Below are 17,748 nucleotides of genomic sequence, written 5' to 3' on the forward strand. Positions count from 1 at the left end.
TTTTTACAATAGCTATTCTTCCTCCTTCAAAACTTTATCTGCAGCTTCGGTCAGCAGTTTGGTAACGACTTCGTCTACAATAGCTTCGGCCATATTAATAATTTCTATTGTCTTCTTTGTCTCTGGGTCGGCCATTGGGTCGAATGGCTCTGGGGGAGGAGATAGTTCAGCTGCGGTAGAAGACATGAATTAGTTCGAAGTCACAAAAATAAGCAACAATAAAGTTAAAAGACGTTAAGTAATACCTATTCGTCTTTCAAGTTCCGCAGCTTTTTCAGCTGCTTTCACTGCTTCTCGAGTGTCATGAATGTCTTTTTCGCTCTTTTTCATTATTTCATGGGCCATCCCTCGGCCGCCATTTTCCCAGATATCAGTGAAAAAAATTTCACCTATTGAGCTTGCTTCGGCCGAGGGGTCCTTCGTATCGTCGATAGAGAAGGCAGCATCGGCCTGGGCCAAAGTTTTAACATGTTCGCACCCTGCCTTCTCCAAAATAGCTGCAACTCCCCTCGCGCCAGAGAAGGCACAGACGTCCCCGCGATCACTCAAAATCTCTTCAAAGGCTTCGGCCTCACCGCTGATCCACTCGATCACGCCTTCAGGGTTGCCCCGTTTGAAGTTATCTTCGCTTGAGTACGCGCCCACATTGGCGAAGCTAGTTTTATCTTTTCAACACATTCCACAGATTTCTCAAAGCATCTTTCTTTTGATGCGCGAAGTTCTACAACTGTTTTTTCAAAATAATTTTTCCAGTACTCACTGGCATCTTGATCAGCTTCGGCAATAGCGCATTTTAAATTGGCCTCAGCCAGTTCTTTTTGAAGGTCTTCAATTTCATTCTTTTGAATTTCAGATTGAGCCTTGAAGTTAGCTTCATCTCCCTTTACTTTGTCCACCAATGTAAGTAGAATTTTGTCTTTTTCCGTGGCTTTGTTTCTCAGCCTGATAACCTCTGTTCGAAGGTTGTTGAGAGCAATAGTGCAGCTCTCGTCTTCAGCATTCTTTTGCGCCCTTAAGGCGTTGCTAAGTATTAAGCCCTACAAGAAAGAATGAATGGATTAACATGAGAATAAAAAATCTAATATAGAATCCACAAACTTCAAAATTCACAATTTTTGTACCTTCAGGCTGTTGTATGCAAGGCTATCCGCAAGATCGTCCTTCGTCATGGCACAGAGGCCAGCTTCGAGCTTCGGAAACCCCATACTCCTGGCCATTTCCCGGCAGATGAATAATTCTTTGTTGTCTGGGAGGCAATACAAGAAATCATCTTCATCTGTACCATTAAACACTAAGGCCCCTTTCGGGTACTTCAGTTCTCGGGCATAGTGTTTAGCTTCAAAAATTTCTTCTTCAGATAATCTTTTTCCCGAAGAATGTCGAATAATATAACCAAGGTCTTCGGAATGTGCTTCGGGAGTGGGAGAGGCAGCTTTTTCAGGCAAAATCTGTTCTATAGCTTCTTCCTCTACTGCCTTTTCTTCAATTTCCGAGGATTTCTTCTTGGCAGGCTCTGAAGGCCCAGCTTCAGCGCTAGCCTAGCTCATTGTAGCTTTGGCTTCGGTCAGTTTTGTTTCGGTTCCCATTGACACTTTTGAAGCCTTGGCAATTTTCCCTGGAGTAGAGCTTGAAGCATTTATCGTCTCCAGCACATCTAGTACACTGGCCATCCTTTTTCTCTTGGGGTCGCCGCAAGACCTTTTTATGCCTTCGGCATTGTCACTTCTGCCGAAGGGCTTAAAACTTCTAATGTTTTTGTTCCCTCGATTCTTGGCTCCTCGGCTTTATCAGTCTTCGGCTCAGCTAACTTGGATGAGGGTGCCTTCGGTAAGGTGACCGGTTCCTCAGCTTTCTGTGTAGAAGGAATTGGTTCCTTTGGAGTGGCAGCTGAAGAAGTTTTCCCGCCAAACTCGGGCACCACGGCCGGCTCAATGTAGCGCGGTCGGTGGGTAAGGACCTTCAACTTTTTCCTCTTCAGTGTAGGCTCGCTTGGAGCGGCCGAAGCAGCAACCTTTTTAGAAGTTGCACCCTTTCTTTTCTGCCCCCGTGGCGGGTAGCGATAGTCAGGGTACACAAATCCAATAGCATCAAAAACCCTATTTAATCTTTTATTTTTTCGGCTCCCGAAGGCCGCAGATAGTGCATTATCTTCAGACTTGGAGTATGCCCCAAGTAGCTCATCACTAGTATTTTCAACGCACTTCAGCCAGTCATCATCTGGTTCGACAAACTGGTCTCCAAACCTGAAGGTATATTTCAATCGAACAAAACCACCTTCGCTAGGGTTAGTGATGGTTTCTTTTGGCATTTTCCAGTTGTCTATCAGTGGCCATATCATGTAAGCTATGTGCTCTTGAACTAAGTCTCTTGTCCCAATAAAAGAGCAAATTGTGCTGAAGGCCCTTCGGCAGGCTTCGGCTGCCTCATCAATTTCAACCTTCGGCTTTCGGAGACCGAAGCGGGACCAGATGGGTCGCATGATGATTTCTTTAATATCTTCTCTCGCCTCCAAATCATTCTTCACGTAAAACCACTCTTCCATCCAGGCCTCGGGCCACCTCTTCCGAAACATTGGCACCGGGTAGCTTGCGCCAGAGTGAGCAACGAAGCTATAACACCCAAAATTGTTGTGATATTGTTCTTTACCCTAGGGCTTCGTCTCGTACGAAAGTTCGTGCATGTTGCAAAAACATCTTGCACTTGGCTCTAGACCTTGACTCCTCACAGCCCAGACGAAGATCCCCATTCTAATAATTGCTTCGAGAGTGATCTGATGAAGGAAAATCTGGCACGTCTTTAAAACTTCAACCACAAATCTGCTCAACGGGAACCGAAGTCCAGCCTTGAAGAAGCTTCGGTAGATTACAACTTTGTTTTCTTTGGGAGCAGGAACGGTTATGTCGATGTCAGCCCTCACAATAGACATATCTCGAAAATACCTTCCCCTCATATTATCAAGATGACTTTGTTTGATAATTGATTTCCCGAAGACTGCATGACTTGGTCGCCAGGGCCGATCTTCAGAGTCTTCGCCCCCACTCTCCACATCAAAGCTGTCACTATCATCAGTATCTTCAGACAAGCCTTCCAGAATTTCTTTAGTTATCTTCTCTGTATTCATTTTTGCTATTGACTCAACAAATTCAGCAGTCTTCTTCTCAAGAACCTTCTCCTCTTCGGTTAGCTTCGTCTCAGCAGTTGTCTTCTTGTCTTGAGACATCTTATCTTCAGAAATGACGAAAACGTTTCCTTCAAACCAAAGCTAAAAAGCTTGAGAGCTACCAAGCGTTAGTAAGCAGCAAGTTAACAAATAGAGAAAATAAGACAAATGGCACAACCAGTGTATCAAATGCAGTCGGTATGAGATCCTATTTATACGCCCAGCGCACTCCAAGTTGGAGGGCCCCGTTTGTCATTGACTGTTGCTATTCTAGCAAAGGAAAGGTGTTTTTTGGACCTTCGGCTTAGGGCCTTCGTCCATGTCGCAATCTGAATTCGTTATTCTAACAAATTAATATTGTGAGGGGCTACTGTTGGGGGCCTTCGTCTTCCGAAGGTCCTCAAAAACGTAATTTAACAATGTTTTCCGAGTGTAATACATGAACAGGTACCTTCGAACTCGGATTAGATCCACAGTATGAGAAGCACGAACAATACGAAGGTTGACGCAGCGCCGAAGCTACGCGCAAGGGAGCTTCGGCATGACAACAGGAAAGGGAACCGACTTAAAGGGAAAAGGCTATTTAGACCTCGATGGATTACCTTAGGGTCATTAGCAAATGTAAATGGCATGGATGTAATTTCACATGGGCTGCGTCTCGTGCCTATAAATAGATGAACAGTGCCCCGTACTATTCACGCTAACTTGTACTTGCTCGTGCGTCACGCTTGTATTTTTACCTTCTATCAAGCCGAAGGTACATTTGTAATTCAATATTGTCTCTATTTTTCATGATGATACAATAAAGTTATATTGATGATGTTATACGATTATTCATGTTATCTTTCATGTTTCATATGCTTCGTCTTTCATTAATGTATACTATGATGATGAAGGTACGTCCTTCATGACCTTTGTCCGAAGATCGTTATATCCTAAGGGAAATAATGCTTCGAAGGACGAAGGACATTAATATTTAACATTTTGTGTTGCCTTGTTCTTAACTCATAGATTTGAGAACAAGTCCCCAACAGGTAGTTTATTGTATCTTACCGCATCTAGGCCCGATATCATGTTTAGTGTCTGCATGTGTGCTAGATTTCAATCTAATCCTAAGAAAGATCATCTTCGCGTTGTTAAAAGAATTCTTAGGTATCTCAGGCACACCCCAAGCGTTGGTCTGTGGTATCCCAAAGGAGCTACTTTTGACTTAATTGGCTATTCCGATTCGGATTATGCCGGTTGCAAAATTGATAGAAAAAGTTTTTCTAGGGGGTGCCATTTGCTTGGGAGATCACTAGTATCATGGACATCCAAAAAGCAAAATAGTGTTGCCTTGTCAACCGCCGAAGTGAAATACATTGTCGCGGGTGCTTGTTGCACACAAATTTTATATATGAAACAAACTCTTCTAGACTATGGCGTAGTTCTAGAAAAGGTACCTTTGTTGTGTGACAATGAGAGTGCTGTTAAAATTGCTAATAACCCTGTTCAACACTCTCGCACCAAGCACATTGATATCCGTCATCACTTCCTTAGAGATCATGTTGCGAAAGGAGATATCTTTTTTAGAAGGAGTGAGGTCGGAAGATCAATTAGCAGATATTTTCACTAAGCCACTTGATAAAACCCGCTTTTGCATGTTGAGGAATGAATTAAATATACTTGATCTCAGAAATTTTATTTAAGATGTCAAATGGTGTTGTCAAGCTTGCATGCATATTTAAATTTCTTATATTGCATCTAGGGCTTTTCTAACCTAGTTGAGATAACCGCCAACAAAGCGAGTGAAAAAGCTTAACTCGGGCTCAAACTTGACAAGTCTTAGTTTTTAAGCTTTTAGTACTTAAATTCTTACTTACTATGCAATTGTTGGTTCTTGAGATATGCATGAGGCACTACACTTAGGGGGAGTATTCAAAACTCAAATCTTTCATGAAAACCCCTAGTGCAACGCCAAAATGCAAATCTCACCATTTGCCTATTTTCTCTAAACATTATCTAGCCTATGGCAAAATATTTTGAAAATTATGAGAAAATATATGAGGGTGCCAATACCTGTCACAACAAGTGTTATTTTGTGTGATTATAAGTTGGGATTTAGTTTGGTTGAAAACTAGATACAAAATTTCAAAATTTCCCTCTGTCTGGGCTCACCGGACAGTCCGGTGTGCACCGGACACTGCACTGTGCACTGTCCGGTGCACCGGCCGCGCGCGCGTAAGAACTCCTTTTCCCGTACGCTGTCTGGTGGTTCACTGGACAGCTACTGTGCACTGTCTGGTGTGCACTAGACAGGCACTGTAGACTGTCTGGTGCGCCCATAACGCGTTTTAAAAAAAAGGCCTCCAGCCCGAGCCCGAGCCAGAGACCTCCTCTTCTCTCTTCTCTCTGGCTTCTCTCTGCTCTCTAGCGATTTGCCCTCCTCTCCGGCGACCTTCCACCGGCGACCACCATGCTCCGGCGACCTCCAGGGCTTGTGCTCTCCGTCTCTCCTCTCGGTGAGCCTCTCCCCTGTCTTCCCTCCCTCTTTGTCTCACTGCTTCTCTATGCAGTGCCCCCTTGCACATATTCTCACATTCCTGTCAAAATGTTTGAATCAAGTGAATGTGTGTGTCCCTAGTACTACCAAGAGCTTCCATGCAGGTTCCTAGCTCCTTCGGGAGGGTTTCACCACCTCAAATAGGCATTTCTCCAAAACCCTAATTCACCGCACGCCACATGCTCGGTGAAATGCCCAAACCACTCAAAATTGCTCCGATTGAACCCAAACTTTTCAGGCACCTTTCACAATACCTCCAGTAACATATTCGCCAAATTTCACACCAATCCGATATACTAGCCTTCAATTTCACTCAATTCCCCGTTTCGAGCGATCAATTCCGAGCCGAGTGCCCAAATTCCATTTTCTTCGCCTAAATTCAAACCAAGCACACACTTCACTCATATTTACCCATATAAACCTATTCGTGAAGTACCGGCTCAATTCCAAATCATTTCATGCCTCAATTAGAATTTCAAATCTCCTATGGCACTATTTCTCATTCAAACGTTGTTTTCACGTCGTTTAACCTCTCGATCGCCATATCTCTCGTTTTCTGTGCCATAATTCTCTGTGTATGTATTTATTCACATTTCATATACTTATGACTATGTGAATAATACGTGCTCACCTCTTCTGTCATTTCATTGACCTTGCCTGCCCGTGAGCCGTCTCCTGTCCTGCCTGGATTTTCACCTCTCGTGTGAGCTTTCTAGGTAGACATCCACTCTTTTGATATTCTATCGGCTATTATCGACTTGTGCTTAGCTTCTCTCTCTCATTTGCAGTCGTCAGGTCAGGATGTCGCGCACGAAGAATGTGTTGGCGCCAGGGGGAGGAGATGACGAGGATCCTCCTCACCCCTTCAGGCAGGTCAAGGGAAAGACTGTTTATTTGGAGCAGAAGGAAGGCCGCAAGAAGTGGCGTCTGGACAGAGCAGCCCGTGCAGCGATAGCAGCAGCAGCAGCCGCTGAGCAGACAGAGCGAGGAGCTCAGTTGCAGATTCCTTCCGATCAGATTGCCTATTGAGTTCGTCGCCTCGCCTCTCGTCCTCGCTCCTCCGCTCCTACCACTCCCACCACTGCTACCACTCCACCACCCACTTCGCCTGCCTCCGTCACTCCTGCGCCATCCACCACCTCAGCCATACCCACCACCTCCACTACTCCAGCTTCCACTGCTCCTCCTCCCGCTTCCGCTCCTCCTATCCCACCTGCTCGCTTCCGGGAGCGTGATGAGACTGAGGTGCGCCCTCTAGCTGCGGATCCCAGACTGTTTGATCTTCAACGTGCTACAGCGGCACAGGTACGTCGGTTCAGACACGTACCCGTGGAGACTTGGTTACCGGCTCAGAGGGACCCTGCTGCAGTTGATCTCTTCATCACTCGTATTCAGGAGTCCTTCTTCAGAGCTCAGATGTCTGCACAGATTGCTCTGCGAGTGCACCAACTTTTGGACCTTCCTGCATTTCTGCTTGCCGCCGGTGCTGACTCTGAGGTACACCTCTCATATCTGCCTGGACTTTTCTCTCTGTTGACTACCAGCGGCAGATATGTTGAGGAATGGGTCCGAGTTTTCTATGCTTCAGTATGGATAGACCCTGATCACCAGTGGATGAGGTTCCACTTTGAGCGAGAGGATGTTACCATTCATGCCAATCAGATTTGCCAGTTGTTTGGATTCAACGAGTCATCGACTCGTCTTCACAGCTTGTGCTATGGCACCTCTGATCCTCCTTGTCGCCCTCAAGGCGGAGTTGCTCCTGGTATAGCTCACATCGTGGCTTTGTTCCGCCCGCCCTTCTCAGATGGGTCGCGATGTTCTCCGGCAGACTTCACCATAGCGACCAAGTTTCTCTATCATCTCATGAGACTGACGCTTCTGCCACGGATGGGGTACAAGGAGGTTGCCACTCATATTCAGCTTTGGCTACTTAGTGCCCTGGTTTCTCACTCCGAGTTTGATGTTGTGGATTTCCTCATTTGTGAGATCGAGGACACCGTACTGGATGGTCTACGCGCTCGTCGACAGCTGCCTTATGCTCACTATCTGTGTCACATCTTTGCTCAGCTGATTCGGCCACCATAGTTTCAGTGTACTCTTGAGGCCTCTCGCCTCCTCTTTGGGTCCTACCGTCCAGCTCCAGAGGATACTGTGCCGGCACCTGCTCCAGTGGTTGACACTCAGGCCGAGGACACCACTTTTCACCAGTTTGAGACTCAGGGCGCAGCAGTCCCTGACGATGATGATGATGATGATGATGATGATGACTTTGGGGTTCCACCTCCACCTCCGCCTCCTATGCCTCCACGCACTAATGATCATGAGGCTGGGAGTTCCAGTGGTGCTACCCCTGATGCCCCTCGTGCCATTGACCCTGCTCTTGCGGCAATCCTCCAGACTCTTACTCAGCAGCAGGCTCACTTAGCAGCGGTCCAGTAGCAGATGTTCGAGAGAATGCTCTTGATGTTTCAGATGATTTAGGACAAGGAGGATACTCTGCAGCAGCAGCTTCTCTAGGACTGGGCTGAGAACAGGGCTTTTATGACTCTCATGCTTCAACACACTGGTGTTTTGATTCCCCCAGTTCAGTCAGCACCGCCTCCACCTCTTCAGGCTCCTGTTGTGCCAGCTATTCAGCGAGGACCCCCTCTTCCTTCAGTTGGTCCTTCTTCCTCTCCGCTCTGGCCGGTCTCCCTGGTTTTCACATTACCGATCATCGACTCCGTCAGCGCTCAGCCGCCAGTGCCACCAGCTCCTGCTGTTACCACTGCCGCTGTGGTGGTGTCTGTGACTTCTTCGGCTCCGGCAGCTCCTATAGCGCAACCTCTGTCTGAGTCAGTACCAGCTCCAGCTTCTACGGCAGATCCTGGATCAGAGACTGACTCTGACCCACAGCTGGCGTTCGCTCTACTGCCACGACCGCGATCGGATGTGCCCCCACCACCTCCTCCCTCTTCTGATGTGTAGGTTCGGGTTTCTTTTTGGTGTTTGATGCCAAAGGGGGAGAGATATGAGTTGTGAGAGCTAGGGGGAGTTAGTGAGTTAGTAGAGAGTCATTTTGATGTAATATATGTGCTTGTTACTCTCTGTACTAGCTCCACTTTTGTATGATGCATTTGGCTCACAAACTCTATTATATACTCTTGATGCTTATGTTGACTGTGTGTGTATTATGTTTTCACCTTATATATTATCACCAGTCTTCTAGTTCTTGTTCATCGATTTGATTTCACTTTTATATATGAACAAGAAACTTACGATGTGTATGCGCTCATTCATATTATTATGTTACACACTTTTTCTGTCAAAGATTACTGAGTACAACTAACCATCTTCTCTATTGACAGAACTTTCAAAACAAACTACTCTCACAATACTTGTAGGGTTGTCATCAATCACCGAAAAGGGGGAGATTGAAAGCATCTAGGCCCCTGGTTGGTTTTAGTGATTAATGACAACATAATGTTATATGTGACTAACGTATGTTTTGCAGAGACAAATGGTAAGTTAGGTCGCATTACATGTAGAAGTATTACAACGGTGAAAACAATCCCAGAGATAAGAACTCGAAACAACGGCTAAATCGACGAATCGAAAAGTGAAGGTCTACGTAGTCCGAGTGTCAAGGAGTTGCGGACACTCGTGATTTAGTTAGGTCTTTTATTTTGTTTTAGCCGTACTATAAAGAGGGGTTGTCAATGAGTAGTTTGACCAAGAGAGTTCTAGTGTAGTGTTGGTGCATATTCACACTCACATATAGTGCTAGGTGACACTCTATAACACACACACAAGTTAGAACGAAAAACCGATTTGAAAAACAGTAGAAAATAGAAAATAGGGTTTCTGGCCTTGGTGCACCGGACTGTCCGGTGCACCCTCTGCCAGGTGGGGCCAAGCTGGCCCAGGGGAAGGGCTTCCCCACGCAGAAACCTCAGAGCGCAAGGTTCCCGAGTGGATTTTTAGCGGTGCACAAGACTGTCCGGTGTGCCATCTGCCCAACGACTAGCTGTCAGAACTAGCCGTTGGAGTCGACCGTTGGCGCACCGGTGGCGCACCAGACTGTCCGGTGCGCCCATGCGCAGAACATTGCCTGTAACATCTAGTTGGTGGGTGAGGGCTATTTATACCCCCTCACCCACCATATTCAATGTCTTGTTGCCCACATTAATTCCTACACATTGGAAGAGCATTGCAAGCACCAAAAACCTAGTGAGGAGATTAGAGAATCTTAATCCCGCATTTGGACCTCATTAGAGCTAGCAAGAGCCACCTAGAGCACACACCACTTGCATTAGGCTTCTCTTGGTCAAGCGAAAGTCTACGGCTTGTTACTCTTGGTGATCGGCATCACCTAGACGGATTGGTGGCGTTGGGAGCTCGGTGATCACCGTGGAGAGCTTGTTGGTGACCCGACTCAAGTTTGTAAGCGGTCGTGAGGGATCCACCGCGCCGGAGTGGCAAAGGATCATCTCGTAGTGAGCACTTGGTTCTTGCAATGAGCAAGGGGGAGCGATACCCTTGCGCGGGTGCTCCAACGAGGACTAGTGGAGAGTGCCGACTCTTCGATACCTCGGAAAAATTGGAGGAGTCTTCTAAACCTTGCTTTACATTCCGCACTTAATTCAAGCATTTTACATTGTGTATTTATTTAGCAAGTATTTGAAGTATTGTCTTAGCATTGTTGTATTTCTAGAATTATTCTCTTAGTGCTAGTTGTTGGGGGTGAAGTTGGGCTCTTGCTTAGGGTTTAATTAGTGTTGATTTTTAGAAAAGCCCAATTCACCCCCCCTCTTGGGCATCGTGATCCTTTTACACGTCTCTAATTCACATTCTCCATGACTGCCAGCCACCTCTATGCGGAACATGTGCACACCAACACAATCAAGAGATATGTTGCATGCACGCTCACGTGATTGTTTCTAAACTCATCTAACGCTGATAGTGAGGGAGATATACAATTATACTAGTGGTATGTATAATTATACACTACCGGAAAATGAGTCTTTGCCGAGTCCTCAGTAATTTGCTATGTGTTTTTTTTTTTGCACTCGACAAAAGAGATGTTTGTCGAATGTCAAATATAAAACGCTCGGTAAAAGAAAACACTCGACAAAGAACTTCTTTGCCGAGTTTATACAATTTAACCAATTTAGTGGTATGTATAATTATACTAGTGGTATGTATAATTATACTAGACGGAGATAAGTATATGTGTCATATAGGGAAGCAAGTAGGAGATCATATATCCCTACTACTATTAAGAACGGAAGGTGAGCACCTGATGCTATCACGGCTTCACCATGCACTGATACACTGGGCATGTCCCACGCGCCCTCCACCTCGGCGTCGTGTCATGTTGACCCCGCTCAGCACACTCTCATCTACTGCCCTATGGACCTCGGCGCTCACGCAGCCACCACCAGATCACACGTACCTTAGTGTTTACATAAATAAACAATAATTATATAAAAAAATAGTGCAAAGCGAGCATTTGAATACACGACCTGTTGGGGACTTGTTCTCAAATGCTATGAATTAAGAACAAGGCAACATAGAATGTTAAAGCCCTTCGTCCGCTGAAGCATTATCTCCCAAGGATTTAATGAGCTTCGGACGAAGGTTATGAGTAAAATATCACGAAGGCCACACCTTCGTGATCAGAGATAAAACAATATGACATGAAATATAAAATATAAAACATTATAAAATACCAATAATAAATAACATTATTCACTTATTTTATAATATGAACTTAAATATTAAAACATAATATTTAAGTACATTTATACCTTCGCCTTGGCAGAAAATAATAATTCCAGCGTAATGCGTTTGCGATTACAAGATTGCATGAACAGTAAAGGAGTACTGTTCATCTATTTATAGGCACAGGACGCAGCCTGTGAGAAATTACAATCATGCCCCTTTCAAAAGATTACAATTATGACTCAAACCCTTATGGACTAAGAAGTCATTCTATCTTTAAGTTGGTTCGATCCTTTGTCTTCCGATACGTTATAGTACCGAAGCTTCATGAGCGGTAGCTTCGGTACCACGTATAAACAGACTTGCCGAAGGTGTTTCTTCCTGCAGGACCTTCGGCGACGAAGCATGGTCCCAACAGTAGCCCCTTCGCGGGGCTAGATCGTTTTTCGTAACGAGCTTGATCCGTGAAAAAGTCTCTTAGGCTTCGGGAAGCCGAAGGTCCGAAAAACACCTTCCCTGAGCTCGTTGCCGGGAAACGATACAATTTCCGAGCGCGGAGCGGTCCCACCATGCGGATTCACCTTCTCGGGTTTTGTGGCCCACCGTTCAGTGGGTGCGAGCGACTGTTTGTCCGGTGTAGAAGACTTGACGATTCACCTTTTTACCTGCAGCACTATATAAACAGACGGGTAGGTGTGAAGTTACCACAGCATTCATTGCTACTGCACTATTTTGCTGCCAAAAATTTAACCATAGCCGAAGCTTGACTCTTGCACTCAAACGAAGCACCACTTTGGATTCTGCTTCGTCACAAGAAGAGCTTCGGAAAAAAAAGTCGTTAATTTCAAAAAAACTTCTAGAAAATTCATAATCAAATGGCTAGAGTGCGCTCCACTGCCAGGGTTGAGCATGATGGAGATGAGACCGAAGCCACTGAAACTGTTCCGATTTCCGAAGCAATGAGGCGTTCTGGGCTGGTTTCATCAGAGGACACACCTGCTGCCGAAGCAACGCAAGCTGACGTTGAAGAAGATGAAATTGAAGATGAGTATGGTGCAATGCCATCTAAACCCAGCCACTTAGAGTTTGGGAAGTCTACTATTACCAAAGGTGATATGGCTAAGTTAATGAAGCTAGGCTATTTCAGCGAAGACAAGAAGGAGCTAATTCGCTTCGGAGGAGAGGAAGTTACCCCGAAGCCCGAAAAAGATGAAGTGGTGGTTTTTAAAAGCTTCTTCAAAGCAGGGTTAAGATTTCCCCTGCATGGGATGATTGCAGATGTTTTAGAGAGATTTGGAATTCACCTTCATCAGTTAACCCCTAACGCCATTGTTAGGCTTAGTGTTTACATCTGGGCACTCCGAAGCCAGGAGGCAGAACCACTTGCCGAAGGTTTTTGCCGGGCACACGAGCTTCATTACCAGACAAAAGCTAGAGAAGATGGGCTGCATGATAATTTTGGCTGCTACAATTTTGCATATCGGAAAGATGCCAAGTACCCAGTTATCAGCTATCGTACGAAATGGCCAGCTGGCTGGAAGAATGAATGGTTTTATGTCAAAGTGGATGAAAAGAAAGAAAAGCTGATTCAGAGCCCTTTAAGGTTAACCTTCGGAGTAACTAGGCCTCATTGCGTCATGGATCCAGATAGCCCATGCCATATTGCACTGGGCGAATTTCGGGTTGTTGCAGAGCACATTGGCACCAGGGATCTGGTCCAAGAATTCTTAGCCTTCAGAGTATTCCCAACTTTGAAGGAATGGGACATGCCGAAGCTGAGAGGGGAGAAGAAGAAGAAAGAGCTTGTTCAGCTACCTTATTATTTCAAGTTTAAAAAATATTTTAAAACACCTTGCCAAGAGTGGTTGGATACAATTGAGGTTATGTGCAACGAGATCCTCAGCAACTATTCTAAAAAAGAAGATCAATTAATGACTGCGGCCTTCGGTACTCGCCCGAAGCGAAGAATGAATCGGGTGATGGATGCTTTGAATTTTGATTATCCTGACTATGGGCAATTGGGCAAAGTTGCTGAAGGGCAGAAAAGAAAAAGAGTTGCCAGCGCCCTTGACGAAGAAGCTACTACTAAACTGGCTAAAAAGGGCAAAGAAATTTTTGGGAAAAGAAAACTAAATCCTGAGCCGAAGATAATTACTTCAAAGAAAAGGAAAGCTACGGCCCTGAAACCACAAACGTCAGGCTATGAAGAAGAAGTTCCCGCGACACCTTCTGCTGCCGATGTAGAAGAAATTCTAAAGGTAATGACTGAACCTTTGCCTATCAAGCTAAGTCCGCTGACACCAGAACTGACGAAGCTTTTTCAGAAGGAAAAGGAGCCTTCGGCCACGGAAAGTCCTGCTAGGCTGAAAAAACGGAGAATTATCCAAGTAGCCGATGTAATTCACCAGACACCACTGCCGGCATCAGCATCAAAAATACCAATTACTGAGAGCGCTGGCGCTGCCGAAGCTGCAGCCACCGGAGCCGAAGATGCCGAAACCGAAACCGCCGAAGATCCTAATCTAGAAACCACACTTGGTGATATTGATAACATGCTTCTAAAAATGGCTGAGGAAGAAGCTGATGCGGCCGCGGTGGACACAACAATTGAGAAAGGAAAAGAGCAAATTGAAGATACTTTGGAAGAGGAAAACTTCAATTTTCAAGATATACTAGGACAAGAGTTATCAGAAACTGAAAAGGAAGAGCTGAAGAAATATGCTATATCCTGTGGGTACAAACCAGGGGCTCTGCTGTTTGGTGGAGTCAATGAAGGGAAACTGAGATGCCTTCAGAATCGAACCGAGGCCAAGGTCGTTAGGACTTTCTCGAAGAATGTTGGCCTGCCGAAGATTGAGGCAGACCTCTACAGGTACCAGCGACAGCATATCGCCGGTAGCTTGTTCTATGCTAATTTCAAGGTAAAACTCTCAACTTTTTATTATTTTTTGAATTAAGATGTTTTCTGACGAAGGTTGTTTTGCCAGAGTATATTACTAAGTAAAGTGCTGAGGATGCAACAAGATCTTGAAGACGAGAAAAACGAAGCTACAATCAAAGATCTAGAAAATAAAGTCGAAAGTCACAAAGCTGTTTTGGAGAAAAAGGACTTCGTTATTCAAGATCTTGAAAATAAAGTTAAAGATTACGAAGCTGCCTTGGAGAAGGACTTCGTCATTCACTCTATGGAGGGTTCGCTGGCTGAAGCTCAAGCCGAAATTGACAGATTAAACAGCGAATTACTCATAAAATCAGAAAAATCTGAGCAAGAAAAGAAAAATCTTGAAACAAATCTCAAAACCGAAATTGAGAAGAGTTCAAATTTGCAGAAATCATTGAAGGAGCTTCAGGAAAAATGTTTAGACTTCGGCAACCGATGTGTGCAGCGGCTGAAGGATGTCTTTTACTCAACTGGAGCTAGCTCTGATAAGTTTACACCTTCAGCTGAAAACCTGCCAAGCACCTTTGAATACAATGAGGACGAAGTTGATGCACTTGACGAAGTTATCGCTGGGCATGTCGATTTCTGCGCCCTATTAGCTTCTCGAGGCACAGCGACTGCTTTCCTGAAGGCTGGCTGCACGCACAGGAAAACTGTTAATAGGCCAAACTTCAGTTTGTCACCAGCAAATTTGATTGACATCCCCAGCCTAGCTCGAAGCATAGGAAACAAGTTTATGACTCAGATTTGGATAAACGGCGGGCAAAAAATGGCTGGTGACGAAGCTCGGAGCCACCTTAAGCCAGTGAGAAACTTATACTTGTTACTTTTACCTTCTCCTTGAAGTCTGCGCTTTTCTCATTCCGTTTTAATATGTACAGGATGATGAAGCTAAAGAATGATGAGCTGAAGCCCTAACAGATGCTCCGAAAGGCTTTGCTGCAGAAGATTCTAGAGAAAATTTTGTAATATGATTGTAAAGAAATCTATGTAAATTTGTGCGTACCTCGTGATATATTTTTACCCCTTTGTCCGTGTGTAATCTGCTTTGCTGTGGACGAAATTTTCTTTTTGAGCCGAAGGCGAAAAACACCTTCCCTACTTTTCGTACACAACGAAGCATGAAGATTTCTTCTTTCTGTTTTTCACCGAAGCTTTATCCTCATAGCCGAAGCATCTGCCTTCTCTGTATGATATGATGATAATGATTCTATATATGTCTAAATGAATGTTTATGAATGCAAATGTCATGATGTAATGTATCGTGCAAATGAATGTCCAAATACATATTCGAAGCCATAAACATAGCCTTCATTCCCTTAGGAATGACTCAAGTATTTTTGCCGCTTATTTTTCGGCTTCACCGTTTATCTTTCGGTGTATCAGCGCTGACTTTTCGCTGTAAGCCTCCCTTAGGAGCTTCTTCGCCTTTTACTTCAGCGGTATCAGCGTTTATTTTTCGCTGTAAGCCTCCCTTAGGAGCTTCTTCGCCTTTTACTTCAGCGGTATCAGCGTTTATTTTTCGCTGTAAGCCTCCCTTAGGAGCTTCTTCGCCTTTTACTTCGGCGGAATCAGCGTTTATTTTTCGTTGTAAGCTCTGCATTCCCTTAGGAACGACTTTTGAGCTTCTCCCTGTTTTCTTTTTCTTTTTCCTTTGCACTCGATGGTGCGTTCTCAGCTTTTACATTTACATTTTTGGGGGATATTGCTCTTATAGAGGTGAAATAAGAAAAAGAGAAATTACATGCTATGGTCCCATTAAAAACCTTTCTCCCCCTTTGGAAAGGAAAAGGGTGTCATAAGAAAGAATAGAAAAAATTACATCAAGCTAGACATAATATCGCCAAAGCTCATCCGCATTCCATGATCTAGGAATGTCGTTGCCGTCCATATCCTTCAATCTGTAGGAACCGGGTCTTGACGAAGATACTACAAGAAAAGGTCCTTCCCACTTCAGTTGTAGCTTGCCTACTGTCTCTGGGTTGGCCACTCTCCGAAGCACCAAATGTCCTGGCTCAATATTCTTTAGCCAAACCTTTCTATCACGCCATTTTATTGTTTCGGCTTGATATTTATTGATGTTTTCCACAGCTTGAAGCCTGATCCCTTCTATAGCATCTTTGTCCACAGAATAATCAGCTTTAGCTTCGTCTTCTGCCGAAGCCACTATTCTTATTGAACCTGCTTTTGCTTCTTCCGGAGTTATTGCTTCATCAACAAATAATAACTTGAATGGTGTAAAGCCTGTTGACCTTGATGCCATTGTATTGTGGCTCCACACCACTTTATTTTTAATTCATCTGGCCATTTTCCTCTTGGCTGGTTGAAGATTAATTTCATTATTCCCATCATTATGATACCATTAGCTCTTTAGACAAGTCCATTTGACTCTGGATGCCTAACCGATGCAAAATGGATCTTTGTTCCAATTTGTCCACAGAACTCTTTAAAAGCTTCGGCATCAAACTGTGTTCCGTTATCCACAGTAATGGCCTTCGGTACTCCGAAGCGACACACAATATGCTGCCAGAAAAACTTCTGAATGGTAACCGAAGTTATTGTGGCTAAAGGCTTCGCCTCAATCCACTTAGAAAAATATTCTACTGCTACCACAACATATTTTAAATTTCCTTGTGCTGGTGGTAGCGGACCTAACAAATCAAGGCCCCACCTTTGCAATGGCCAAGTGGGTTGTATTAACTGGGTTAGAGACGAATGTTGTTTTTGATCTCTTGCGCATTTCTGACAGCCTTCGCACTTTTGGACTAATTTCGCTGCATCCGAAGCTGCCTTTGGCCAATAAAATCCTTGACGAAAAACTTTTCCCAACAAAGGCCTAGATCCAATGTGAGATCCACACAGGCCTGCGTGTATTTCCTTCATCAATTCTATACCTTCGGCTCTGGATAAACATTTGAGTAGTGGAGAACAGACTCCACGCTTGTACAGCTCCCCTTCTATTATAACATATGGTCGAGCTCTTGCCTCTATTTTCTTGTTATAAGCTTCATCATCTGAAAGGAAATTACCCTGAAGAAAAGAAATGATCTCAGTTCTCCAATCTTCACTATGAACAGGAGATATATTGAGGACTGCTCTTTCAAGAAGTTCCACCGAAGGTGCTTTTATTGTTTCAAAAAATACTTCCGAAGGTAAGGGCAGCCCCTGTGCTACTGACTTGGCTAGCAAATCAGCATGTTCATTTTCTCCTCGAGGAATGTTTTTGACAGAAAATCCTTCAAAGGAAGCTTCAATCCTTCGGACCGTGTCTAAATATTTCTCAAGCTTCAGGTCTCTTGCTTTACAACTCTTGTCAATATGGCCAGAAATAACCTGGGAATCAATTTTAAGAACCGCCCTTCTAATCCCCATTGCTTTTAACTTCCGAAGGCCCAAAAG

The sequence above is a fragment of the Zea mays genome, chromosome 1 (assembly GCF_902167145.1).
Source record: "Zea mays cultivar B73 chromosome 1, Zm-B73-REFERENCE-NAM-5.0, whole genome shotgun sequence".
Classification (NCBI taxonomy): domain Eukaryota; kingdom Viridiplantae; phylum Streptophyta; class Magnoliopsida; order Poales; family Poaceae; genus Zea; species Zea mays.